General features: G+C 42.7%; 1 protein-coding gene across 4 annotated transcripts in view; it reads right to left on the reverse strand.

Moving 5' to 3' along the window:
- The window catches only part of SETBP1 (SET binding protein 1), a 505,913-nt gene extending 499,962 nt beyond the window's left edge, over nt 1-5,951 (reverse strand). The window contains exon 1 of one of the 4 annotated variants that reach the window (XM_072605257.1): nt 4,553-5,951. The gene's annotated coding sequence lies outside the window, so the exon portion shown is untranslated. The other 3 variants (XM_072605253.1, XM_072605254.1, XM_072605256.1) reach the window with 3 other exon arrangements.
- Between the last annotated feature and the right edge of the window lie 5,365 nt (nt 5,952-11,316).

Here is an 11,316-nt window from a genome sequence, read left to right on the forward strand (position 1 = left end):
ATTCACTTCCATCTGGGTCAGGAGTCACCAAGTGCTGATCTTCAAACCAAAAGCCAAAGATTTTTTTTTTTTTTTGCCCCTTCTCTCAGTGCTGGCAAAGGGAAATTACCTAAAGGAAAACACAAGCAGCAGAGGAAAGCCATGGTCTGAACCACTGAACCCTGTGGAGAAGGCCTGTTAAGAGTCAGTGATTTCGCCACGATCTTGTCATCCAAGGTCAGAACTGTCTCAAAGTGTTACTTTTCCAGAGGTTGGTTCAGCCTAAGGAGGTGTTTAGATGCTAGTCAGAGGCCCAAGGAAAAGAAAGAAGAAAAAAGGAAATGAAAACTTAGAGCCAAAACAACATCCTAGGGCTGCTTTTCTTTCCTTTTGCATGAAGTCTGCTCGGTGGGTGTCTAGTGTTTTCTTTTCTAAGCATATCAACCTTTTGTTCAGACCAGCCTGAGTATTTGTGACCTCATGAGAGCTCCTATGAATCAAAGGAGGGGCTTAGAAATAGGACCACAAAGAAACCAAATACCCATAACAATATTTATATGGCTAGAGTACCTTGCTCTATAGGCTACAATATAATTTATAACCATTGCTAGTGCTCATATCATTCCACAGAATGAAGGTGGACTAATAGTCCCACCTCAGAAGAAACTGAGGCCCAGGGAGAAACAGTGACAGGTAATAGAAACAAAAGCCTAAAGGTTTTTTTGAATCTGATTTGCATTTGTGAGATAAACTACAAGTAGGAACATACCTATTCCATAATAATTTAAAACCAAAGAAATTCCCTTTTCTACTGTCAAAATCTTCAACACTGTCGGTCTATAAAGCAAAATCAATGTCATTTCATCTTTTTTTTTAGACAATACATTTCCTTAAAAATGCTAATGTGTTAATAATAATTTACCTCCTCCTTTTCTCAGGAACCAAAGCTGAAGTAACTTAAAATACCATCAGCAAAAAATTATTTATTTCCCATCCCTGGGTTACAGAGGGGGAAAAGAGTTTTATTGGCTGGGTCCCTTCTCAATAGCTTTCTGGTTTCAATTAAAACTTCACATCTCCAAGGGGAAAATTGGCATTCTGGGAGGCTGAAGGAGATCCAAGAGTCAAGGCTCCACAGAAACCTAGAAAGGATGTCCCATCCCTCTGACTTTCTCACCTTTTTCCTTTTGCATACATGCTGGTAGCTTCTGAGTAGAGATGAAAGGACACTCTTGACAGAACTCTCTTTTCCTTGACTCTAGCTTTAGTGCCAGGGAACTATCGATTGGGCCCCTAATGGAACTGAAAGCCAAGATAACAGGAGGAATTGAATAGAAAATCTGGAGGGAAGGGCATACCTATTTATTTCTTCTTCAGCAAAATTCTATGTCTCCCAGTTGGTAATTTTTCACTTGCCTATCATAAAGATTTCTGTCCCAGATGTCCCTGTCTTCCCCCACCCCATTTTAAGACAGCAAGTCAACAATATTTACTATCGACAGTGTGCTAAGCACCATACTAGGCACTAAGAAGGGAAACAATTCCTATGTTCCTATAAGGGATGTGAGCTGAATGGACTGTTGGGTCAATAATGGACCATTACTGGTGTCTGCTGGGTAAAGTGCAAGATGGGAACTCCCAGCAATTTTTACTGCATAAGCTCCTGATGTTAACATACAAAGGATCAGATTACAACCCTTCACTTCCCTAACCATCTTAGAAATTGCACCAATGAACTTATATAGCAGTTGATATTTTTTTTCCCAAGCTAGCAAGTCATCTTCCCAAGAAAGTACACTGCTCAGGAAATACTTTCTCCCTATCTACCTCCTCACTACCTCTTCTCCCCACCCCTATCCCCACTTGTTTGCTCCAATGACACATCTATTTTCCCCTGTAAAAGAGAAACACTGTTTTTCCCTTCTCTGAATCCCTATTACATTTGCTCTTTACCTCCTCCTCCATGAGCTCAGCTCAAGTTACATCGCTACTACCATCTTCCACAGCCTAGGCTTGACACCAGCCCAAGTGAGAATCAGAAATAACTTCAGACAAGAGCCACACACACTCTTTTGACCAGAACTCTTCATCCTCTCTGGAAATTTGCTAACAGGGTTCTCCCTCTAATTTCCTATACCTTGGTATTCAATAGCCAGTCCAAAGAAAACACAAGACCTTCAATCTGATACCGGTTATCTCTCAGTTTATCTCTCTGTGTCTCTGTCTCAGTGCCTCTGAGTCTCTCTCTCTCTCTCTCTCTCTCTCTCTCTCTCTCTCTCTCTCTCTCTCTCTCTCTCTCTCTCCCTCCCTCCAAAGCATCCCAAGCTGTCTATAGAAGAAAGATGTGTTTCATCTCTCTGGGAGTTTAAGGGTCAGAGAAATGGAGGAAAGGAGGAGCAGAAAGGGAGAAACTGACCAGGGACTTATAAAAGCACCAGCTACATTTCTAAAGTACTACTGACCCAGGTCCCCTCCCCTCTGCCATACACCCTCACCCTTCATCCACCCTATAGTTACCCTACTCCATCTGATGACAAAGCTCTAACTCCAACAAACAAAGTGGACCCCTCTCCATCCATAATGGAGTACCAGTTTCTCAAATATAACTTTTCATCAACCTTCTATCACATCCAACCCTTGTATATTTCAAATGAAGAGGAGGAGGAGGGTCTCCTCAGATCAAATTTAACTGTGTGACAGAAAGCCAGAGGAAAAATGTGGATGGGTGAGCCTAAAACTGACAAGTTGTTTCCTAGAAACTTCCTTTTCAGAACTATCTTGGCATAAACCCACAAAAAAATGAGAGGGAGAAAAGAGGGAAGAAGGGGAAAGCAAGACAAGGGGAACATTTTGACATTTCCTACAGACTCTGGATTTCCCACCCCAGAACTTTAGGGGGGAAAAGATATGAAAGCTGGGGGGAGAGCTAGGGATTACTATCTACCTCAGAAGAAATTGCCCTTTTGGGGAGAGTTTCTCTAGGGATAAGAAGACACAAATTGCCCTTTTAGCATTAGACGTCAACCATGAGATTATCAGTAGAGTTTATTTGAAGCGGAAACGAATCGGAAATCTTTCTCTCAACTGCCTTTTTAGACAGATATCATGCACACTCGGAATCACACAGAGACACATGTAAAGAATAAACGCTACATCAGGGGGCAATAGGAAAAACCCCGGAGGCAATACGTTAAGGTACGGTAAGCAAGACACTACAACCAATCAAGCAAACTTTCAGATCTCCAATGAAAATATTTCCACTTCGGATCAGATTATGGAGTTGGGGTTGGGGGTAGGGAGGGAGGGTTGCAATTTTTTGGTTTGGTTTTTTGGTGGGTTTATTTGTTTTTTGGAAAGCAGCATTTCAGCAGTAACTTCATTTAAAGAATCAACATTGCATGGAGCAGGGATTTCTAAGCAACCCTTCTCCCCATCATAGACACAACCCCAAAACCATCATCACCATTATTATCATTCTTTAAAATATCTGCATGACCAGTTTAATCAACTCGTGTCTATCGGAAGCATCTAAAAGGTTACTCTGAACAAATAGTAGAGGTATCTAAATAAATAAGTAATGTTTTAAATGGGAGGGAGGTTTCTTTTGGTCAGTTGCTTCCTTCTGAAAATCACGGAAGGGATAATTCTGCCATTAATTTCGGAGCATTCTCCCTTGCCCTCTATCTCCTCGTAGACACAAACACAGTTTATTATAGCAAATTGCTGTTTTTAGGGAATGCCTGTCCTTTCAGTGTCAAAGGAAATGAAAAAAAGGGAGAAACAAATGTAAATCCACTCCATGGGATTTGAAGAAAAAGACACTAATACATATACACAACCACACACCAACCTTAGAGAACTGGACCACATCTTCCCTGGTTCTTTCTATTAACGACATGTTAGATTCTGATACATTCCACACACACGCCCCCCCTTAAAAAAAACAACTAGGTTACAATGTAGCTCTCTAGCTCCACTTAACCTGCAAGTTAAAAAGAGGGGGGGGGGGGGGTGGATAAAAAGAAAAAAAAAATCCTACCTCCTTCCCACCCCCTTCTAAGCTCCCTCCCCCCTTCTGAGTTCACTCCAACCCACACCAAACCCGCCAGCCACCATCAGCAGGCAGCACGGCCGAGGTTGGGTGGAAAAAAGGAGGGGGGAGGGAGGGGGGCGGGAGAGAAACCAGATTATGCAAAACTCAAAAAGCTCCCAACCCGCCAAGCCTGACCCTTCCACCGCCACCGAGCACCGCTCCCCACCCCCAAGATCCCGCAAGAATCGCTCCCCCCACCCCAACCCTCCTGGCCAAGACCAGCATCCCGCTGTCCACCGCCGCCCCTACCCCAATGCACGGCAACACTGCCCCCCCCCCCAGGCGACATTAACTTTTGCATGCTGGAAAAAAAAATAATAATCCTACTGCTCATTCATATCCTTTTCAGGCAATTCACTCCTCAGGCGAACCCCCCTGGAAAGCCCGGGCGATGGTTTCAGGATTTCTCTCCCGCTTCGAGGATTTTGCTTTTTGTTTTGTTTTGTTTTTTGTTTTTCAAGGTCGATGGTATTTACTAACCCATATCCCAAAAGGCCGGCGCGTCGCGGGAGGGGGGCCGTAGCCTCGGCTCGATCTTCCTCCTCTCTGTGTGTCTCTCTCTCGGCTTTTAGATCCCGGTTTCAATCGCTTGCCCGAGCCCCCAAAGGTGCTGTTGCGGCAACTCCATCGCGATAACCATCTGTCAAACAGGGAGCCGCGGGCGGGCTGCACACGCACGGGGGGCGCAGGAGGAGGGGGGCAGAAAGCGCATAGAGGCGGCGGCGGCGGCGGCGGCGGCGAGCGCGGAGCCCCCGGAGCCCCCGAGCCCCGCAGCCCAGTGCCGCGGCGGCTTCCCTACGCTGCCCAGCTCCGCTCAATAGATTTATAGAGAGAGATATCAAGGGGGAAAATGGCGTCTCCGGAGCTTGAGGAGTCCTGGAGTAATCAAATTCACACACACGCACACTCACACTCACACAATCACACACACAGCAGTCTGGGCTAATTTTAGCAGAAGCCCATTTAAAAATAATATTCCAGTCTTTCTGATCAATGCAATTTTTTTTCCCCTTAATGGTAGAATTGATTTGATTTTCTTTAAAAAAAAATGTTCTCCCTTTTTTTTGGCTTGCTGAAGACGGTGCACGGAGAGCGAAAAAGGTTTTGCTGATCTCTGCAGTTTAATCAGCGCCGAAGCTTTTCTCTGCTCCTCTCCCCTCCTCTGCTCTCTCTCCCTCGCCGGCGATTGCTAGTGCTGCTGCTGCCGCTGCCGCTGTTGCTCCATTGCTCACCGATCCACCTCCCCCCACCCCACCTCCCTTTGCCTCTCTCTCTCTCTCTCTCTCTCCCTCTCCCAATCTCTCTCTCCCTCTCTCTCTCTCTCTCTCTCTCTCTCTCTCTCTCTCTCTCTCTCTCTCTCTCTCTCTCTCTCTCTCTCCCTCTCCCTCTTTCCCTCTCCCAATCTCTCTCTCTCTCTCTCTCTCTCTCTCTCTCTCTCTCTCTCTCTCTCTCTCCTTCCCTCCCTCCTCCTCTCTCCCTCTCTCAGCCTGTGTGTGTGTTTGTGTGTGCGCGTGTGTGCCTGTCGCCCTCTCCTTCTCTTGCTCCTTAGCCTCTTCTAAGTCCTGAAGCTTTAGGGAAAAGGGGGAGGGGGGAGAGTGAGCGAAGCGGGGGGAAGGTAGCGGGGGAGAGAATTGGAGAGGAGGCTACAGAAAAATCAAGCGTGCTGTTCCAAGCCCTGGGTTTGCTCTTGGAGTGAAACGTTGGAGCGTACTACTTAGCAAACCGCTCCCCTTTAGCTATCTTCCTTTTTATAAATGAGACTAAGTGGGGGAAAAAATCCCCGGGTTTTCCCCCCCTTCCAAAATGATGAACGGGGGGGATGGAAGAGGAGTTGTTGTTCAAAGGGGGAGAGAAAGAACAGTTTGTTAAATCAGATGTGGAAGCTCTGTCTTCCTTTCTCGTTCTCCTCCGTCCCCCGCTCCCCCCCCCCCTTGTCTCTCACCCTGCACCACTCCCCCACCCCCCGCACCTCCTCCCCTTCTTCTGTGTCTGTTTTTCTCTGAGTCCTGCAGTAGTCAAAATGGGAATGATCAGGCCCAGGGATGGCAGTGCTCAGAGCTGGGTTACTGCGCTCAACACTGCCACTACCTGACGCAACAGAAGCACTGTTGGGAGGGGGGAGAGGAGAGAGAGGGAAAAGGGAGAGACAAAATATGATAGGCTATAAAACTGGTTGCTTTTTTTTTTAACCTGGTAATTAAATTTCACTTTCAGGGATTTATTTTAAAAATACATGGATGCATTCAGATGCTCATTTGCAATTTCTTATTATTTATGATCTCGATTAATTCCTTCTGTTGGTAGAGTTGGTGGAGGAAGGGAGGGGGTTAGACTACTGCAATATTAATTAGAAATGTATGGTCATGAGTAATTTTTTATTCAGTGGTGGTGGAAATGAATAGCCTGAAATCTCCTCAGTTCATTCAAAAGGTGGTGTAATTTTTAAAAATTGATTTGAATATTTGTATTTTGCAGAAGTCCTTTTTCTGGATGACCTCAGAAAGAACATATACTTTAATAGACTATTTTAGGTTTGTCATGACTTACAGACTTCTTTGGATGTTGGTTGGGGGCAGGGCATGAACATGATGACCTTTCTAGGGGACCTAATATCCCAAAATATTATTTGACAATATAATAAATATTAAGACAACTCTTTATTTGTGAACTTATCTAATCAAAATTTTATTTATGAAGAACTTTATTTGTGAATATATTTGCATGAAGGCAACAATTTATATTAAGGTAGCCTCTTAGAAGGTTGGCCATAGAAGTTTGGAAGGTACCTTAAAAATTTCCAGAGCTGTTATAGAACTGATTACCTGAAGGAAAGATGTTACTTAGTGTCAAATCCAGCTGTCTTCCTTCATTCCCAAACTACCATTCCACATTAGTGACCTGAAAGGCTAAGAGGAACTGAATCATATGATGCTTCTCCCCTCACTTCCTGCTGTGGCACTAGGTAGTACTTGCTTCCCCAGAGTAGAGCTCACCTCACTGTAAACCACAGGTCTTAATAAAGGGCATACAAACTGTTTTTCTTCTTTTACTTTTACAACAGCCAAACTCACCTCTGTTTCAGCAAGTCTTCAGGCTGTCTTCACACTAATATATCCTTAGTAATATTAAGCAAGTACTTAATTATTTTTTAAAATTAGTATCTGGAATCTGTGTGTGCAAATATTAGTGTATTCATTTTATAGATAAGGAAACATGAGAAGTTCACAGTTTGCCCACAGTCAGTAAGGAGCAGACCTGGGGCCCTTGATTCTAAAACCAAAATTCTTTGTATTTGAAACAAGCTGCCTCTCTAGTAAACCAAGAGGATATTGTACAGGATCAAGCACAAAATACTATTTATTATTAAGTCATTTGTGCCATGAAAACACATTTCTACTCAGAAAGGCTCTCTGATGGGCACCCAAATCTGTCAAAGCTAGGAGAGATCTCAAAGATGACCTAGTCTACAAGGGATTTTACTGCAAACAATGTAAATAGATCTCATTTTAAAATGAGAATTTAAATCTTAAACTGGGTAATTATCAGATAAAATGCAAAGTTTTTTGGGTATTTTTTTCAGTTATGGGTTGGACCAGATGGTCTCTAAGCTTCCTTTTTGGATCATAGATGTAGAGGCAGAAGGCAACTTTGAGGTCATGGAGGCCAACACCTTATAAATGAGGAAAGAGAGGTCCAGAGAAGTTATGACTTACACAAGATCACAATTTAGAAAGTAACAGAGCAGACATTTGCATTCAGATCTCTGGACTCCAAATTCAGATTCTGTGACTGTGAGGGACTACATATTCTTGGAAATTCATATTGCACCACACAGAAGGAGAGTTGGAAGGAACTGTAGAAGTGGGCCAGAGCATGATGGAGAGGGAAAGAAAGCAAGGGTTCTGAAATCAGACAACTCAAGTTCAAGTCTTCACTCTGCGGCTTACTGCCTCTGTGACTATGAGCAAGTCTTTTATCCACTGTGGGTCTCAGTTTCTTCAAAACGAAGGCATTAGATAAGATGATCTCTAAGGCCCCTTCTGCTTTAGGACCAGTAATTAGTCCAAATCCCTCATTTCTAAAATGAGGAAACTGTAGTTCAGAGAGAGGCAAAGTGACTAGTTTCAGTTCACACAGTGAATTAGAAATATCTGCTGATTCATTCTGATGTTCTTTCTACTTCATGGTACTCCTTTAATTTTTTCCTAATTTCTTAGTTTCCATCCAATATATATATATGTTCATATTCCTTGGATTTTTTTTCAAACTTTTCCTGGAGGATCACTGGAAAATGAAATCTCATTTTGTTCAGGAATGTACAAATACTGGCAGAACAAGGGCTTGTATTCAAATCTCAGTGAAACTCTAGCTTCTGGGATTGCTGAAATTTCTTTGGAGTCCTTCTCCCCCTAGTGGGCCACTTACTAAAGTGTCTCAGATTCAGACATTTGTCTAACTATATCAGTGACATAGCAAGCATTTAAAATAGCAGCACCTTATAGCCCCTTCATCTGGAGTTCCAGGGTGGAAGAGGGGAGGCAGAAGCAGCTAGATAAAAGAGCAGACAGTGCTTGTATGGGTTTTACCCATCTTTCAAGTTAAAGTCAGATTAAAGTCCTGCTTAAACTCTTCCTTGCAACTTTCACTAACAAATTGTCTGAACTCCTATGCTCCTGAGGCACTTATTGCCTGGATCTTTTATACAGTAAGACGGTGGGAAGATCTGGATGAGATCTAGGAGTGGCCAAATTGTCCAGGGTGACTGAGAGGTAACAGAGAAGGGATCTAGATGGAATTAAGTATGGGAAGTGGCCTTGGGAGATCCAGGAGGCAAAAGACAGGGCTAGGCTAGGTTAGAGATAACAGAGAACTGGAGATTGGGGCAGGATCAAAGCCACAAAACAAGGACAGGTGAAAAGATTATTGACTGGGATGGGCCAAGTGCCTCAGGCAAATGCCAGAGACTTGATTGAGGGGCACTGGAGTCCTTTTAGAGGTCCAGCGCAAATTTCATCCCCATCATTACCCATTTTACCTATTAGCTGCCTATTAGAGTATGAACTTCGTGAAAGCAAAGTCTGTATCTGTATTAGGGAGATAGGAACTGGACCCGTAATTTCATTAATAGGGGGACCTTCTGATGGGCAAACTTTATCAATGCAAGTCAGCACCTTCTCTGTAGTCTTAAAGAGTTGCCTAAAAACACTGAGAATCTGAGTGATTCCCAGGGTCAAAGTCAGTATCAAAAGCCATCAGAACTAGAGTCCAATTCTCTGTCCACTAAGACAAACTACACATTTGAGCCCCTTTGCATTCACACATACACACACACACACACACACACACACTTTTCTTCTGGTGTTCCATTACCTAGCAACTACCATGTACAAAGTAGAAGGTACTAATAAATCTGTTGAATTGAACTGAATTGTATGCCACACTACACTTAGTGTCATGAAGACCAGGAGTGTGTTATGTATCCTTTTGCATTCCCAGAACCTGACACAGTAATAGGTACCAGATAAATGTTTGTTCCTGATTAGAACAAATATACTTGACTTCAATATAATCTGTTGGACAACACAAGGTAGACAACATGGTACAGTGGAAAAAGCTAGATTTGGAGTGCTATAACTTGGCTTAAAATTCCAGTACTTTCTCTGAATAGCCATTTTGTCTTAGGAAAGTCATATAACCTCTCTGGTCCTCAGTTTCCTCATTTGTAAAATGAGAGGGTTCAGCTAGATGACCTCTAAATTTTCTTTCAACTCTAAATCTATGATCCAGTGACCTTCACGTATGCCTTTTCTATAGAGTAGACATGATATATTTGCTCATCCCCACCTCAAATATGATATAAATATGAGTGATATAACAATGCCCTGAGGTTTGAACAATTCCATGAAAGGTGTAGGTGTAGGTAGCATTGTGAATGATACACTGTACTTAGAACAGGAAGCCTTGAATTGAACTTTTGCATTAGTCACTTACTAGCTGTAACCCTTGGCAAGGCACATGACATCTCTGTATTTCAGTTTCCTCAGCTAAAATACAGTACAACCCAATAAACATTTATTAATTGCTTACTATGTGCCAGGCACTGTGCTAAAGCTTGGGATACAATAAATAGACAGTCCCTGCCCTATCTAAAGGGAGAGATATCATACAAAAGGAGTCAGAAAAAGGGGAGGGGTGGACACTAGGGAGTACTCAATGAAGGCGGCATCTTGTTCTATGGAGTTGAAAACAAACAGAGCAGCAGATGAAGTCCAATTTCTGCCCTCTACAAAGGAAGGTATTGGGAGGAGTTTAGCACTCCCAGTAAAATCAGGGATCGCGCCTAAGGTTCCTGTCAGTTTTAAATCTATATTCCTATGAAATTAATTGAAGATAGGATTCAAAGTATGAGGGGTCCATTCATTTTCACTACACTCTATAGTGGAGAAGCAAGAAAAATGAGGGAAAATCATCTATTCCTTTTCTACCCAAAGTCTCATAATAGCTTCCGTGTCAGATCCAGAATAAATGTTTAGGGATCTCTAGGAAATGGGAAGGATGAAGGAAGGGAATAAATATATAATATCTACCATGTGCCAGGCATTGTGGTAAGCATTTTTTTTTGTACAAATATCTCATTTGACCTTCAACATAAATGCTGTTACTACAGTTGAGGAAACTGAGGCAAACAGGTTAAATGACTTTCCAGGGTCACATAGCTAGTAAGTGTCTGAGGCTGGATTTGAACCCAGGTCTCCCTGATTCTAGACCCAGCACTCTATTCTCTGTACCATCTAGTTGTCTCTTATGGAAGCAGTTTGATGTAATCAAAAGATCACAATCTATGCTAATATCATGTAAACAGCTAATGTGATCTTGAGCTAAACTAATACAAGCATAGTGTCTAGAATATGGGAGGCATTTTCCCTTGTCTCATGCCCTGATCAGACCCTATTAAGAGGATTTACTACAGTTTTGTGCACTAAATTTGAAGAATTTTGATAGTCAGCAAAGAATCAGAAATTGAGGGGATGCCATCAATTGAGGAATGGCTGACCAAGCTGTGGTATATGTTTGTGATGGAACACTATTGTACTATAAGAAATGAACTAAATACTCTCAGAAAAACCTGGAAAGACTTAATGTGAACCAATGCAAAGTGAAGTCAGTAGAACCAGCAGAACACTGTGCACAGCATTAGCAATATTATAAGATGATCATCTGTGATTTTCTTCATCTCTAAAATG

Source organism: Notamacropus eugenii, chromosome 4 (assembly GCF_028372415.1).
Source record: "Notamacropus eugenii isolate mMacEug1 chromosome 4, mMacEug1.pri_v2, whole genome shotgun sequence".
NCBI classification, from domain to species: domain Eukaryota; kingdom Metazoa; phylum Chordata; class Mammalia; order Diprotodontia; family Macropodidae; genus Notamacropus; species Notamacropus eugenii.